We start from the raw sequence: 19,066 nt of genomic DNA on the forward strand, positions 1-19,066 counted from the left end.
CCATATTTGCGATTTGTAGGGAATCGCAAATAATGAATCGCAAAATGGGATGCGTGATTTTATGCGCATAATATTTGCGATTCGGTAAAGATCGCAATTTTTACCGAATCGCAAATATTATGCGAATTCCTAATTGCGGTTTCGCAAATCCCATTGATTCCTATGGGCCAAAAGGCCCATAGGAGTCAATGGGAAGGCATTTACAAATTGCGAATTTGAAAATGCGATTCGCAATTTATTAATGCATTCCAAGGGTGCAGAGGGGGGTCCAAAGGACCCCCCCCCCTGCACCCCTGAAATGTATTTTAAAGTGCATGTTTCACACACACATGTCCTAAGGACATGTGTGTCTGTAACATGAAAGTTTAAAAAATGCATTTTTGAGCATTTTCATAACTTTTCGCAAATTACCACGAGGTTCAACCTCGTGGTAATCTGCACCCCTAAATTGCTAATTCGCAATTTGAAAAACAATCATACATTGCTTTTAAGGAATCGCAAATTTGCGATTCCTTAAAAGCAATGGCATTTTTGGAAATCGCTAAAAATAGCGAATTTCACAAAAATGTATGATGCATCCCAAACACTTATTTAGGAATCGCAAACGGACGAATTTACCGATTCGCACCGTTTGCACTTCCTAAATAGGTTGATGCATGTGGCCCTTCAATACTAAAGAACATAAAAAAACTGACCCCTAAGGCCAGTCCTTAAACTTCAATGCAGCGTTTTACAGGATTTAACAAAACACTAACCCACAGACATTTCATAAACAGCCCACTAACCACTGGTTAGTGAGCTGTTTATGAGTGGGTTTCAAACAGAAAACAGTGCAAATGACTCCAAAATGATGGAAGAATAACGTAGAGTGTATTAGGGCCATCTGTCTTTTGCTTATCAGAAACTAAACCCATCTTTTGTTTTTTTTTCCCCTTGGCCATCATCCCTACTACTACAATAAAAATGAATGGTACGTCATCTACTTGATAACTCTTTCATTCTATAAAATGGTTAATTTTGCCTTCCTCTCGTGTGGTTATCTAAAAAGCCTTAATCCCAAAAAGTTTAGGTTACATTCCTTCAAATCCATTCATTCCTCAGTGATAAAAAAAAAACAGTCCTTATAATCTGTAGGTCTCTGCAACTTGCTTGCAGTAAAGAATCTTCCCTTGCATCTCACAAAATAATGTCAATGAAAGTACAGTACAACTCTTTAAATTGACTCCTAAATATTTTTCAGCTTAAAACAAATTGTATATCTTTTTAACTAAACGTTCCAACCTTTAGACATTTTTATCTTATCTTTTATGGTTGTTCGAACTAACAATTACATTTTTGAAAAATTCGATAACAAAGGTGCAAACTGTTAGGTAAATTACAAAATTCGAACAAATGACACGGACAGCATCATGTAATTTAACAGTCAATTACTAAACACTTCGTTTTAACTGATTCACTTATTCCTAACGTCTCCCTGAAGAAAAGACTCTTTAGTTAGCATTTCCAACTTCTTTTGAAAATGCTAACAAACTTTGTTTATGCTATGCTATGCTATGTATCGTTTTAAAAGAAACATACAAAGGTATAGATTCACAAAATGAATAATCTACTTGAACTTTCTTTCCTTTAGGCAGCAGCCATATAAACTAACTACATTACCCTGCAACACTACGGCAAACTGGTAGTCCAAATATATACTGCCAGTTTTAAGGTCCAGCATAGTGGCAGCGCACATGCGCTGCTCGCTCAGCAAGACTGCTGTAGTAGAGTATGGGAGAGAAGCTGCACCCACTCTCCTCCCACATTTTTCATTGACTTGTGTCATTCTCTTTCGTAAATGCTGCCTTCGGTTTCGTTAATAGGCTTGTTAGATCCTCCTTAGTACAGCTGTGTCTTCATTTGTACCCTCCTATGGTAACTTACCCTTTTACTTTAGTTGGTACATGGGGCATGTTATTTAGTCTCTAAGCACTATTTACTTGATTTAGTTTCTCTTACTGCAGGTCGGCATGCTCTGCTTCAGCTAACACCGCTTGTGTTTTTTTAAGCATCACGGAGGTCCCTCCCCCCCCGTAACACTGACACCCGCTTTTAATCACTTTAACCCGGCATTATCTTGTGTCTGTTTCAATCCTCCCAAAGTAAAATGGATTTAGAAATTATTAGTGAATTAAGTCATGTGAATTCCAGGTAGCACATAATCATGTGCTCATTGGCTGAAGCGAACAGCACATGTGTTACATGTCATCTGTACTAAAGCCACCTGATCGGTTGTTTTCAAAAGTCTGCGTTATTAACAACACCACCACCACCAATACCACCACCATCAATACCCCCACCACCACCAGTACCACCACCATCAATACCACCACCTCCACCAATACCACCACCACCAATATCACCACCACCACCAATACCACCATCACTGCCAATACACTAGCACCACCACCAATACCACCACCAACACCATCATCATCATCACCACCAATACCACTACCACCACCACCACCACACCCACCAATGCCATCACCACCAATACACCACCAATACCACCACCGCCAATTCCACCACCATCAATACCACCCTCTCCACCAATACCACCACCACCAATGCCACCACCAATACCACTACCACCGCCAATACCACAACACCAATACCACCACAAACACCATCAACACCAACAATACCACTACCACCACACCACCAATACCACCACCACCACCAATACCCCCACCACCAAAAAATTACCACCTCCACCAATACCACCACCACCAATACCACCACGACCAATACCACCACCAATAACAGCACCAACAATACCAATACCACAACCACCACCATCAATAACACCACCTCACCCACCATCAATACGACTACCACCACCACCAATACCACTATCACCAGCACCAATACCATCAGAACCAATGCCAATACACCACCACCACCAATACCAAAACCACCACCACCACCACCAATACCACCACCAGTACCACCACCAGTACCACCACTACCAATACCACCATCCACACCACCAATATCAACATCACCAATATCACCATCAATATCACTACCACCACCAAAACCACCACCACCACCAATGCCACCCCCACCAATACTACCACCACTACCAATACCACCATGAATACCACCACCACCAATACCACCAACACCATCAATACCACCACCTCCACCACCACCAACAAAACCATCAATACCACCACCTCCAACAATAACACTACCACCAATATAAATATCACCACCACCTATAGCACCAACACCACCACCACCAATACCACCCCCATCACCAATACCACCATCAATACCACTAATACCACCACCAATACCACCAACAATCCCACCACCATCAATACCACCAATATCAATACCACCAACATCAATACCACCAACACCAACACCAATTCCACCACTACCTCTACCACCACCGCCAATACCAACACCAATACTTCCACCACGAATACCTCCACCAATAACACCACCAATACCACCACCACCATCAATACCACCACGCCCACCACCACCAATACCACAACCACAAATACCACCACCAACACCGCCACCAATACCAACACCACCCATGCCACCACCAATACCACCACCACCAACATCACCACTAATACCACCACCACCACACCCAATACCACCACCACCAATACCACCCCCACCAAGACCACCACCACCAACACCAAGGTCACCACCACCAATTCCAATACCACCACCACCAATACCACTACTACCACCAATACCACCACCAATACCACCACCACCATTCCAACACCATCACTAGTATCTCCACCACCACCAATACCACAAATACCATCACCACCAATACCACCACCACCAATTCCACCACCACCACCACCAATACCGCCACCAATATCAGAACCACCACTAACACCACCAATATTAGTACCACCACTACCACCACCAATTCCAGCACCACCACCAAAACCACCAGCACCATCAATACCACCACCTCCACCATCACCAATAACACTACCCCCAATACCACCACCACCAATACCACCAACACCAACATCAATACCACTGCCACCATCAATCCCACCACCAATACCACCACCACCAATACCATCAATACTACCACCACCATCACCAATACCATCACCAACACCACCACCAATACCACCACCACCAATATCACACCTAATACCACCACCACCCCCAATACCACCACCACCAATCCAATCCATCACCACCAATACCAGCACCACAGCAACCACCACCAATTCCAATACCACCACCACCAATACCACCTACACCAACATCAATACCACCACCACCATCAATACCACCACGAATACCACCAGCAGCAATACCACCACGACCAATACCACCACCAATACCATCAATACCACCACCACCACCAATACCAAAACCACCAATACCATCACCAACACCACCACCAATACCACCACCAATATCACACCTAATACCACTACCACTAATACCACCACCACAACCAATACCCCACCACCAATCCAATCCACCACCACCATTAATACCAACACCAAAGCCACCACCACCAATTCCAATACCACACCACCACCACCAATATCTCCACCACCACCAATACCACAAATACCATCACCACCAATACCACCACCAGCAATACCACCACCACCAACACCACCACCACCATCAATACCACCACCTCCACTACCACCAATACCACAACCCCCACTACCACCACCACCAATACCACCAATACCACCACCAACCACCAATACCAGCACCACCACCAAAACCACCACCACCATCAATACCACCACCTCCTCCACCACCAATACCACCACCACAAATACCAATTGCACCACCAATACCACCACCACCAAACCAATACCACCACCACCACCACTAATACCACCACCAATACCACCACCACCAATACTACCACCAATACCACCACCACCAATATCACCACCACCAATACCACCAACACCAATACCACCACCAACACCAATGCACTACCATCAATGCCAATACTACCAACACAATACCACCACCAATACCAACACCACCAATACCACCACCACCAGCAATATCACTGCCACCAATACTGCTAATGCCACCATTACCACATCCACAAATACCACCACCACCAGTTCCACCACCAATATCACTGCCACCACCACCACCAATACCAGCACCATCACCAAAACCACCACCACATCAATACCACCACCTACACCACCACCAATACTACCACCACCAATACCAATACCACAAACACCAATACACCACCACCATCAATCCCTCCACCAATACCACCACCAGCAATACCACAACCAACACACCACAACCAACACACCAACACCAATACCACCATCAATACCACCACTAATACCACCACCCACCAATACCACCACCACCACCACCAAGAATGCCACCACCAATACCACCACCACCAATACCAATACCACCATCACCAATACCACCACAAATACCACCACCAATACCACCACCACCATCACCACCAATACCACCGTTAATACCACCACCACTGATACCACCACCACCAATAGGGCCACCAATCACTCCACCAATACCACCACCAATACCACCATTGCCGCCACCACCAGTACCAATACCACTACCAATACCATCACCACCACCAATACCACCACCAATACCAGTACCACCACCACCAATACCAATACCACCACCAATACTAGTACCACCACCACCAATACCAGTACCACCACCAATACCACCACCTCCACCAATACCACCATCACCAATACCACCAATGCCACCCCAACAACCAACACCAGCACCACCAATACCACCACCACTAATACCACTACCACCACCACCAATACCACCCCCCATTGCCTCTCACTCACTAGTAATAGAGTAGGGGCACTCTACAAGGTTGGAGCAGCAGCAGAGACCATCCCTCCCTCCCTCCATGCCTGCCATAAAGCACAACCCTTCCTGCACCAGGAGGTGAAGCCAGGGCACTACTACAGCTGGAGTATTTTTATTAGGCCAAAGATAGTAATGACATTACACAATGCCACACTGCTAACTTTGGTCTCTTGAAGTCATTGAGGAAAGTCCTACCCATCCTACCCCCCAACTCCCAAAAGTTGCGTATTCAAGGCCTAATAATCTCGAGGCTTGATTATAGCAACGTGATATACCTGGGCGCCCCGGAGATGACTCTGAATAAACTGCAAAGAATTCAGAATACCGCGGCCCGTATCCTCACGAATACTCCTGCCAGATTGTCGGCCAAACCGGCCTTAAAATTCCTCCACTGGCTCCCTATAAGAGAGCGGGTCAAATTTAAGGCCCTGTGTCTGGCCTACAAACTACGACGAAATCAAGGCCCCCCTGCTCTCAAGAAATTCATCGCCCCTTATAAATCCTCAAGACCTCTCCGTTCCGACACCGAAAACCTCATTGTTGCCCCCAAATTTAAGAGAGCCCGATCGGGAGGAAGGCGTTTCTCAGTCCAGACTGCACGACTTTGGAACACCCTCCCCCGAGTCCTGCGTCTCGAACCTCAATACCTCCGGTTTAGGAAACTGCTTAAAACCCACCTTTTCCCACAGTGAATCATTCCTGGCCCTTATCTCGTTCCTTTGTTCCGCCCTCCCTGTTCTCTTTCTTGCCCCTCCTCTCCTTTTCCCCTCCCTTGGTCCACTGCACTCAGGAGATAGGATTTTTTTAGCGCTGGGATACCTCCGGGTGACTACGCGCTCTACAAAAATAAATAATAATAATAATAATAATAATAATAATAACTTAAATCACAGAGAAGGCAGGAACTAGCCCCCCTCCAGCTCTTCCTCCTGAGCCACAACAGTGTAATTACAGAGCGAACGGTGTTGGAGCGCTTTGTTAGTGTTTATAGATTGGATCATTTGTAACTTTCACTACACCCTTTGTGCCTGTGTAATTTACAATCCTCTTCACTGCACTATTTATCACTACTTTGAAGATGTTGCAGGCCGGTCTCTTCCTCTGATATTTACAATCTAACAAGCAGCTGAGAAGGCCCTTTATTGCAATTCTTTAGGTTTCACATTTGCAAGAGTTAAAGCTATTAGTATTGTAAATGACAATGTCTTTTATTTATGTTTTAAAAACCTAAACATAAATAAAAGGCATTGTCCTATGCAATGCCAATAGCTCAAACTCACGTGAATGCGAGACCTATTGCATTGCAACTGCTTGTTATATCTACAGATCTTATAACCCTTGTGTTACACGTTCGTTTTGGCCTACAAGGGTTATTTGCAGCACCATAAATTGATTCTTGCAAAACTCCCTAATAGTTCATGTTTTTAGAACAAGGTATGGCATTTAGGTATTTAGGATTGAAGATGAACAGGGACATTTAATTGAGATGGATAATTTTTAGTTTCTTAAAAATCTTTATTTAACAAATAAATAAGCTATCTTTTAATTAAATTGAGATCATTTTACAGAAGTGGCCAAGGGCTGCAAAGGGTATCTGCACCTGATTTTGCACCTCAGACACTTAAGTAGTCTCTACTGCAATACAGACCACATAGGAACACATGTTATGCGCTCATTTTATGCATTGTCAAAAGAGATATTTGTTTATTGCTGTAACGAGGTATGCTGACAGTGGGTCACTGTTAGACCTGCCATTCTAGGTGCGGTTTACCATAACATTTTGCCTTTAGGCCTCCTGTTTTTGCTGGCTTCGTTTTTGTTGGTCTTAGTATTCTGCGCACTTTACCACTGTTGACCAGTGCTAAAGTACTTGAGCTCTTTCCCTAAAATGTGGAAACCCTGGGATATCCACAATTTGCATATTTAATTTACTTATAATTCCCTAATTACATGTGCTACCTGTGCCCATGGCATGCAAATGAAATGCTACTAGTGGTCCTGCAGCACTGGTTGTACCACCCACTTAAGTAGCCCTTTGAACATGTGTCAGGCCTGCCATTGTAGAGCCAACGTGTGCACTTAACCTGCCATGTGGACCTGGCAAGAAAAACCTCTTGCCAGGCCCAATCCTTCCTTTTAGGTACATAAGGTTCACCTTTCAGGTAATCCCTAGACAGCCCCAAGGACAGGGTTCGGTGTATTTACATTTACATTTAATTTTTACATGTCCTGGTATTGAAAATCTCACAAAGTCATTTTTCACTACTTCAAGGCCTATCTCTCCCATAGGATAACATTGGGATTACCTTGTTATATTTTATAAGAGTAATCTCCAAAAGGGAAGATATGACTGGATCAAGTTTGGTGTCTCTGGAATCCTAAGAGCCTAAGTTATGGTGAAGTCAGATTTTAAATTACAGTTCTAACAATGCCACTTTTAGAATGTGGGCATTTTTTTGCCTGAGCTATTTGGTGCCTGCAGACTGTCTCTGATCACATGTCTTGGGTGGGTTACAGCTAGGCTTTGTGTATTCCACCTAGACAGCCACACATAATGGGAGCTTAGGTTTGACCTGATGGGCATCCTGGCAGGATTAGATAGAGGATCTTGGGACAGCCTCACTTACACCTGAATAGGCTGTGTCCTGCCACACACAAAGGGCTGCATACCCCCATGTAGTGAGTCTGGAGTCGGGGCAGGAAAGAAGGGCATATGTGCACTTCAGATGTATCTCTAGGAAATTTCCTCATTTCAATAGCACCACTGTGTACAAGTACTGGACCTCAGACACCACCACATCAGTATATTTATACACCTGTGAATATTGTGCCAGAAAGCAGGACTGCTGTGTTGCCACTCTGATGGACTGCTGCTCTGGAAGACCTGCTGCCATGCTGTGCGGACCTGCTGGCTGCTGCCCTCCTTGCCTGGGTGAGAAGGACTGGAACTGATTCACTTGAACCCAGAGTTACTGCAAGGGCTAGTTGGCTGGCCTCTTGATCTGAAGTCTCAGGGACATAAAAGACTTCCAACTAACCTTGCACCTGTACCTGGACTCTGCCATCTGTGAGTCTACTCTGCCTAGTTGTGCCAGCCCTGACCAGGACCTTTGGAAGTGGACCTAAGATGCTTAACAGCGGACCCAACAAATTGTCTCTGCTGAGTTGCCCAGCCTCAAAACGAAATGATGCATCTTCTCAGCTGAGCAGTGGATCCTCGAGCAGAACCATTCTCCTTGCTGCTGCTAAGTGGATTGGGCCTGGTGCCGATGTTCTGCATCGCCCTTGCAGTCTCCGGAACAGGGCATTGCTAAATGCTAGTGCATCTCTGACTAGGTCACCACATTCCTCATTGACAAGAACTTCACACCGATGCTGGCCTCCACATCGAAGCCTCACATCTCCTAGGAATCAACGTAATGCCTCAGCTGTGCACCTCATCCTCGATGCCCGAACTTCACACCGCAAACCATGTCGATGGGATCTTAAGAAACAGCGCATCCAACCTCGCTCTCCAGCCTCAGTGCATCTCGGAACCCATGCTTCACTTCATCTGGCCAATGCTTCTTGTCTTGGATCCACACAACACTCTGCAACCAGGATTTAAGATACTTTTTTCAGTGAGCCTAACCTGGTCCCTGTAGTCGGCCTGCATTCCATCGCAGCTGGCCTGAACTTGTGACTTTGTCCCCAACCGGTGCAACCAGACAGCTCTTGTTGGCCCTTTGTGCTTTTTGCTGCTATTGTAGCCTAATATCTCTGGTTTCCCAGATTGGATTTTTATTGTTTTAGTCTTGTTTTATTTACTAACATATATTCTTTTTTTCTAAACTGGTATGGGCTCTTTTTGTGTGGTGTTTCACAGTTTTTACTGTTTGAAGTGTTGCACAAATACTTTATACATTGCCTTCAAGTTAAGCCTGACTGCTTTGTGACAAGCTGCCAGAGGGGGAGCACAGGATAATTTGAGGATTGCTGGTGCCTTACCCTGACTAAGATTGTGGTTAACGCTTGACCAGGGCTCACATCCCAGTCAACCAGAATTCCAACCCTAGTTGAGAATCCGAAGTTGTTTTTGTCTGTCAGTGTGTGGGGGAGCTCTTACTGGTCCATCTTGATGGGACCCCCTAACCAGGTACCAATTTAGCAGAATCTTTAACAGGGCCCTGCGCATGGCGTAAATTGGGTCTCACTCCTTTAGGTTTGGGGCGGCCACAACGGCGGCATCAATGGGGCTCCCTGGCACAGCAGTGCGGAGGATTGGTAGATGGTTTTCAGATTGTTACACGCATTATGTGAGGCTGCATATTTTATGATGGTGGTGCCAGATTCCTGATCCCTGTTTCCTTCTTTCCCAGATGTTCAGGTGGTAGGTATTGTGAGTAGAACAAACAGCTGGAGGTGACTGGGATTACAAAGGTTTTGGTCCTAGGTCATTCCCATGTCGAGCATGCTAAGGGGAATTATCTTTCAAGTGACTTTGCAACAGAGCGTGGCAAGCAGGTTACCGTCTGCAATTGGCCAGCCATGGGGGATTGCAGCTGGCCCTGCTGAAGACTGCTTTGGACACGATGGTACCTACGGGGGTCACGCTCCCCAGGGTCACCTTACTGCATTTGGGTGGCAACAACTTAGCGCATGTTGGTTATCAGCAGCTGTTGGAGATGTTATTGAGTAAAATGCGTTGTCTGGCATGAAAGTTCCAGCAAGTGGTCCTGGCATGGCCACACATTATCCTAAGGATGGAGTGGAGAAGTGGTAAATCGATAAGCGCCCTGAAACACCCCTTAACGCGAGTAAATAACAAAGCTAGTACACTATTCAGAGTACCTAGGTTAGTGTCTATCCCTCATGGACTCTTTAAAGGATAGGGTTTTTTCATGGAGAACGGTTTGCCCCTTTCAAAGATTGGTAATGATATATTCATTGAGAATATTTTGGCCTGGCTCGTGCATGCCCATGGTGGAGGAGAGGTTCGCTTTGTGGGGAGGTCAAATATTAGGTGAACTGTGCTGGCCTGAGGCGGGTGAGGTCATGACGGGTGGGGGGGGGGGTCAATTAGGCACTCCTGTTCCGTGACTGATGGCAGTTCTGCACAACTTTGTACAAACGTAGTAGGACTATTTGACTATTTTTCTCAAAGGACTGGAGAGGAGTAACTCACATCAATCGTTTGACTAGAGTCTGCTTTTCAAAGGCAATCAGGAGCCGCTCTCACCCTGCATAATAAGTCAGGACAGGTTGCTGTGACTGCTTAAAGTGGGTATTAAGTGATGTCCTCAGCTGACAATTGCAGAAATCTATCATGACACATGGTTGTGCATGACAGCTCCAAGTTTCTCCTTCAGGCTGAGAACACGTTCTTCTCACATACTGACGCACTGTCCTCCGCTTCCACATGCTCCTCCTCGGAATATCCATGGCAGGATTATTTCACTGAGCCTGGCTTTCTCTCAAGAAACAGCATCTAGATTTCATTTTTAGAAAATTATGGCATTTGAGCCACGTTGCATAAATTAGTAGCCTCTTGAGTTTATGCTTGCTGAAGGCATCTTCGAAGACCTTTAGGTTGACAGGTAGAATACAGGCAAGGGTTTTCTTGCGGTGCTAAAAAGAGTGCCATTAAATTCAGTAACACCAGTGCCTAGAAACAACAGAGGTACAGTATTAAGCGCTGTATACAGATAACATTAGTATTAGTGGTGTTGGTATGATTGTTTTTACTATTTTATAGATGCTAACACATCAGCAAAATCTAAACAGTTTGTGAAGTCTTTACCCTGATGATTAAAATTTCTAAAATGTTGACGTTTTTTGTATATATTTTTTGCCCTTTATGCTTTGGATTATTGGGAGTAATCAATAGATACTTTTTTGCTCAAATAACCATAGACAAGTACAAGTTTGTTTCTCTGTCTATTTATGTGGTGCTCTCATTTCTCTTGAATCCAATTCTCATTCATAGAAATTCTCAAGACTGTTCATAGTCAATAAAAGTGTTGCCATAACATTGCCACCCTACACAAAAGTGATTCTGTTATTTTTTTAAATCGAATCTTGGCTTGTTGGAAAGTACCTACTTCTACATACTTTCTCCAGTCTTGTGAGTAAGCCTGGGCGTAGTTCACGAAGTAGCGCTACGTGTAGCTACGCAAAGAGTACTTCGTGAGCTACGCGTAGCACTACGCGAACTGCGTTTAAAGCAGCTGTTTTGCACAGTTTTTAAAGGAATTTGCCAACATGCACTGCAAATTGAGGCTGGTTCTCCAGTTGGTTACTAGCTATGTGAAAGTCTATATCAGTTATTGATTAGTTAATTGAGTATTTGTATGGGAGAGTGAATGTGTGTGTGGTTCGGTGGAGGGTGTGTGACTGCCCAAAGATGTGTGACTAGTTGATTCAGTAGATATATGAAGTTAAAACTACACGTTCTAACAGTTGTTTGAGTGAGTGAATATCTTTATAGGTGTGGTGATGAGCAAATATATTTCTCAATGGTACATGTCCAACAAACTAGAAAAATAAAAGGCAGTGTATGTGTCAGTTGTTTTATATAAATAAGTATACATAAGACTCAATGATTGTGTGAGTGACTGTATGGATAACTGTATACTTGTAATAATGATTTTATAATATACTAAATATGACTTTCTATCTAAATGAATAGATGAAGTGGTGTTTGTATAAGTGTGTAGCTAAGTAAGTATGTAAGTATGATCCATTGTTTGCATAAGTGAGTAGGATAACTTCATATGTGAATAGGTTGTGTGCTGGTCTGTAATGTCGATATAGGTGTATAAGTATTTTTGATAGTGTTCTATTGTTCATTGACAGCATGCATGAGTGAATCTACAGGTAAGTGATTAGATGTGTGTATACCTCTAGGAATCAATGAGTGGGTTTTTAGATGCTTGTATTGCTGTGTCAATGGATTCAAATATGATGCTCTGTATTTTACAAAGAGTGATGAAAGATTTTACTAGTGTATGAAAAGGTGTATGTGATTGTCACGTGGATGATGTCATCATTGATGTCATTTAAGATGTCATCAGTGATGTCACTGACCATGTCATGAATAATGTAATAAGTGACATCATCAGCAGTGGATTGTGGGTGCGCGAAATACAGTTAGTACAACTAACTATATAGGAGCAATTTCAATGGTTTTGTATGAGTGAAATGTCCAGCTAACTATAAAGCCCCTAAAACTTATAGTTTTTTGAGTGAATTTCAAAGGTTTTTTAAAAGCTAATTCCTAACTATATAAGGCCTGAAACCTATGTTTTTTCTGTGAAAATATATATATATATATATATAGAGAGAGATAGATAGATAGGTAGACAGATAGATATATAGAGATAGATAGATAGATAGATAGATAGATAGATAGATAGATAGATAGATAGATAGATAGATAGATAGATAGATAGATAGATAGATAGATAGATAGATAGATAGATAGATAGATAGATAGATAGATAAATAGAACAATACTGGGTTATAAACCAAACTCTTTGAGGTGTTTTTGTTAAGACAGAGCTCAAACGTCTGTCTAAATCACACTAATTGGTATTTGATTCTTACGTTGCCACTCTCGAAATGAATTAAATTTAACAGAAGATCCTGACATCAATATCTTTAGTAAGCTATGGTAATAACCAATTGTAACAGCACACAAATCTACAGTTTGCCCGTTTTGAGTGATCAATTTTTGGGCAGCAGCCTTGTATCGATGAACAACAAGGACGAATAAAGGTGTCATAACATTCTGTTACAAAGGACATTAAAGGAGCCTTCCAGTGAATCATGACTAGAATCCCTGATGTTGGTGATGGTTATAAATGCAGGAATGGCTAAAGAGATATTTTTATTTCTCTACATTCTGTAGCCCTTTAATTCTAGATTCATTTAATTGAGGCCTGTTAGGTTTCCCGCCCATGCACTAGTGTGGGACATTGGAATGTTGGGAGTGGAAGGTTGGTGAGGGACATGATCAAGTATTAGAATACAAACGTTCGGTGGAGCAGTTGGCCAAGAGTAGTGGTTGTGCTAGGGCTTGTTGGCATCACTCTCTATTCATGAGAATCCAGGAACAGATGAATAGACACATTTAAGTTAATATTGCTTATCTGGGGTGGAGTTGTTCTCAACAATGGTGACGGGATGGGTGAGCGATGTCGGTGTGAGGAAAATAGCTCTTGCTGAAGAGGAGGGGAGGAGGTGTTATGGATTGCAAAATGTGGCAGTTTGCAGCCCTGCCTAGTACCACGCATCACTGGTTAGACTAACGCATTTCAGTGTGGTGGTCCGTATCACCGCTCTGAAATGCGCAGTCACTCATGATAGCGCCTCGTCAGCAGCACTAAGTTATCATGCACCTTACCGACTTGAAACGAAAACGGATTTGTCTGTCTGGATTGGCAGTGGGCAGTGCGCGCTGCTTCCAGCAGGCTTGGGGCGAGTCTGTGGTGATAAGCTGCTACAAAGTAACAGATATTCACCTGACACGTGCTGCGCTGCAGCACGATTAATGACATCACCTTCACGACGCTGCGGCACAAATAGTGAGCGGGCGGCTACAGTTAGAACAAGTATTTGCAATGCAAGTGGTCTCGCATTTATGCAAATTTGAGCTATTGACATTGCAAATAACAATGCCTTTTATTTTTGTTTTTTATTTTTAAAACATTAATAAAAGGCTTTGGGCCTGATGTAGGTGCCCTAATACCCGTCGGAAATGGCCGAATTCGGCCGTTTCCGACCGGTATTACGGTTTTCAGATGTAGGGCATGCATTTACAGAATCGGTATTTTACCGAATCTGTATTTACCGATTCGGTAAAATTACTGAATCGGTAAATACAGACTCAGTAAAATACCGATTCTGTAAATGCAGATGTAGCTGGCACATGTCAGAGTGCCACAGGGCTTTAAGAATCGGTATTTTACCACCCAATCCAATTGGGTGGTAAAATACTGAATCCAGGTGTGCATGCACATGTGTGCATGCACATCTGTGCCATGTGACACACAGACATGCCCATAGGGCATGTCTGTGTGCCACATTGCACACAAGCCTGTAATTGGGGTGCTAGAGGGTGTCAAAGTGACACCTTCTGCACCCTTGCAAGAATAGGTAATTTCCGAATCGGTAAATACCGATTCGGTATTCCACATTGATTCCTATGGGCTTCAAGGCCCATAGGAATCCATAAGGGATAATGATTCGTTATTTAGAGAATCGGTAAATACCGAATCTTATTTACCGATTCAGAATTACCTACATTTCCCCCCCTCTAATTTACCACTTCTTAAATACCGAATCGGTATGATTAGGTATTTTAGAAGTGGTAAATTAGATTTACCTACATCGGGCCCTTTGTCATTTACAATGTCAATAGCTTATACTCGCATAAATGCAAGACCTATTGCATTGCAAATGCTTGTTTCTTTTGTGTGAAGCTTTTCTTAAGAAGGTGTGTGTTGGGCCATCTCCCTCATGTATATCTCTCCCCCTGGACTCTGTGTTGGTCTCTGTTGTCCGACTGCTTCTCTCTGTTCCCTCCCTCTTGCACTCGCTTGTGTACAATGCCCCACCCAAGCCCCCCATGTTGATTTACACCAACTCCTGTGTTGTTTTCAACTCCAGCCCTCCTCCCATGGTTGATTGTCTATCTCGTCCTGTGTTGCTTTAGCATCCTCCTTCTCTCTGTATTGCTTCATCATGCACCCCCGCCCACCCATGTTTTGCTTTGCTTTCCCACATCCCCAATCAAGTTGCTTCCGATTCTTAGCTCCATCACTTTCAAAAGAAAACAAAATAATTAACTAACACTTTTGCTTGTTTTACATTCTTTTAATTTAATGATTCTACTCGAACCAGTAACTAAAAAGAAAAAAAATATATCACCAGCCTAATTGTGAAGGTGTGCGCATTTGAGGTGTGTGGGTTTACAAAATGACCCAGGGGTAGCGTGAAAAGCTTTAGTCGTTTTTATGCTGCACAGCAAAAGTGAGACGTTTGGTTTTGTCAATGCTTGTGGTTCTCTTGCTGTAGTCCGATGATGTAAAGTAAATTTTAGTTCCAAAAATGAAACCATGGACACTGAATTTACAATCTTTATTGCTTGAATAATTAAAATCATTGCAATCACAACATCTTAATTCACCAAGAAAAACACAATTACATTTAAAACAAGAGAACTTCTCTTCACATAATTCAAAAAACATCCCATAAATACAATTTAAAACCTTATTAATTAGCCCAAATCTAGCCACCTTACATCTTTAATTACATAATACAGTTTAAAGTGACGGTGTGCTTTACATACTTTTCCATGCATATCACAAAGAAATATTATCGACCGATAAACGTTCAATTCCCATCCTTTCGAAAGTGCTAATGTGCAAAAAGTGCATCAGTCTGCTGCGATGTTAACCCTGCTGTTATAACATTTCAAATTACTACCATCTCAACAAAAATATTTAAGTAGTCAAAATTATAAACTCTTAAAATCAATAGCACCAAGGTCATAAAATTGAATGGGATCTGCCCCTCATTAAACATTTTTCAACTGCCAATAAAAATGTTACCAATTGACATAGTAGTGGAATCGATTCACCAGACAATGACATGATCAACGCCTGTCGTGCAGATCCCACACCACTCATAAGGAAATAAGGTCTCAGAAACAAACGACTAAGATTAGTCAGCTTTGTGCACACACATATTATATGTAAAAGAGTTTCCTGTGGTCATCCACAGAGTCTTCAATTAAAGTCCGGCCACTGTTTGATCTACGAACAAGTTCCCTCCTTTGTTGGGTTTATACCCAGACGTAGCCTTAGAAACATTTTTTTAAACTTTACAGAAAAGAAGACATTTAAATATGGCTGGACACATGGGGATTGATAGGAATTGATCGCGTACCATGCAAATTTTTTTCTCAGCCAAAGCAATTATATCCAATTGAAACGATTCCACTTTGATATGCTTTTTTTAAATTAATTTATAGTTGGGCATTTTCAGAGCTGACAGTTAAATTTCTAGGCCAATATCTCGTAAGGATCCTAAAATATAATCTCTCCATTTTGCAGTGTAAGCAGATTTATCAATTTCTTGCCAACAAATATTCCCTAAAGATTCCTGGGCTGAAGTTGATAATACAGCCATTCATTTTAGGAAGGATCCTTTTGTTACAAGGCCCTGTCTTTGGAGACCACATTCCAATCTAATTGCTGCTTGACACACTGACCTGGCAATTCCAAAGGTTGCTTTAAAAACCTTAACAATCAGTAATCAAGCAACATCACATTTTTTCCTCTAGTAATCGGAGAACCATAAATGAGGCTAGGTTGTAACTTGGATTTAATTACTTTTAGAATAAACTCATACGATTGACAGTTCAGTGATTTCTTTAAACATTTAAAAGCATGGATCAACTTCACAGTCTTGGCCCTCAGATCTTTAAGATGAAATTTAAAAGACATATGATTTTCAAATATTACCCCTAGGTATCTATACGTCTTAACCATATCAATTGTGCCTACTCTGGCTTTCCAGGAATTAAACTTCTGTTTAACTACCCCAATTGTCATCACTTTCATTTTTTTGACGTTCAGTTCAAGCCCATTCTGCTGTATATAATCATCAAAGGCAGTAATAAGTCTTTGTAGGCCGATGGGGGTATGGCTCACAAGAATCGTATCATCAGCATACTGGAGGTAGCTAATTGGCACTCCCCCAATCCTAGGAACATGCCCATTAACAACCTCCAAGTGCTGCGAAAGATCTGATAGGAATAAATTAAATAAGCAGGGGGCAAGAACACAGCCCTGCTTTAAGCCATATGTTCTGATCCTCCTTGATAAGCAGGTACCCTCCCCAATCTTAACTTGAACCCAAGTGTTAGTATACAGAAGCATAATAGCTTTCAACAATTTCATTGGAATTCCCAGATCTGACAGTTTTTTCCATAATAAGGTTTGAGGCACAGAGTCAAAGGCTGCATTAAGATCTATAAAAGCAATATATAGATTTTGCTTATTCAAGACAGCCTTCTCCGCTAGCAATGTTAGAGCCAACAAATTGGTGATAGTGGATTGACCTTTCTGAAAACCAGTCTGATTAAATGGAATAATATTCTCCTTCGTAGCCCAGTCTTCCAGATTTATTAGAAGACAGGAAGCAAACACCTTTGCATCAAAATCAGTCAATGAAATTAAACGATAATTAGCGGGGTTTGAAACCGTACCGCTGTTATAAATTGGTTGCACTATGCTACCTTGCCACAACTCTGGAACAACCCCCAATTTCAGAACATCCCTAAATAGATTATGCAAAAAGCCTGCCCACAGATTACTATCAACACAAAAAAGGGGCATTCGGTAATCCATTAGGTCCTGGGGCACCATTGGCTCGCAGCCCTAGTAGCAGGGTCAATAGTTGAGTACAGCTTGGAAATTCTAAATCAAGATTTGGATCAGGACTAGAATCTATAGCATGATCATTAGAGTTCTGATCGAGACAATCTTCATTCCCCACATAAATTAATGATATATTATTTACCTCACCTGAGGCCAACCTATCTGAGTGTTTTCCCACCCCAGCAGTTACACCATAGAAATTGGTTATAAACATTACCCACCTGGGTTTGGGTATATTTACAGAAAAAGCCCTACAGCCACCCCTTTCGAGGTTATTAAAAACCCCCCAAAGTTTTTTGGCGTTTTTTTGCTTAGTGGCGGATAATAAGCTATTCCAAATCCCCGTTTGATATTTAAGCTTTGCTTTCCATATTTCTTGTATGTAGATCTGCTTAAGTTCCTTCATGTTTTCTTTATACACTGAGTAGGTCGGACACAATCTACGGGCGTATGCCTCACAAACAGCTCTATTGAGTGCTTTCTTTAACCTTAATAATTTTGGGGGAAACCATATTTGATGTATATTCAAATTGGTATTCAATTCCCCGATCTTACAAGTAGAAAATCTCCCCATGATAGACTCTATGATAAAATTCCATTTAATAATCATATTCATATCACCCTGGGTGCCCTGATCACTTTCCTTAATCAATGCCTCAGCCATTTGCATAATATCCTTTTTGGCTAGATTCCAAACCAGCCTCCTCAGCTTGTATACCGAACATGCAGAGTTG

Source organism: Lissotriton vulgaris, chromosome 3_1 (assembly GCF_964263255.1).
Source record: "Lissotriton vulgaris chromosome 3_1, aLisVul1.2, whole genome shotgun sequence".
Classification (NCBI taxonomy): domain Eukaryota; kingdom Metazoa; phylum Chordata; class Amphibia; order Caudata; family Salamandridae; genus Lissotriton; species Lissotriton vulgaris.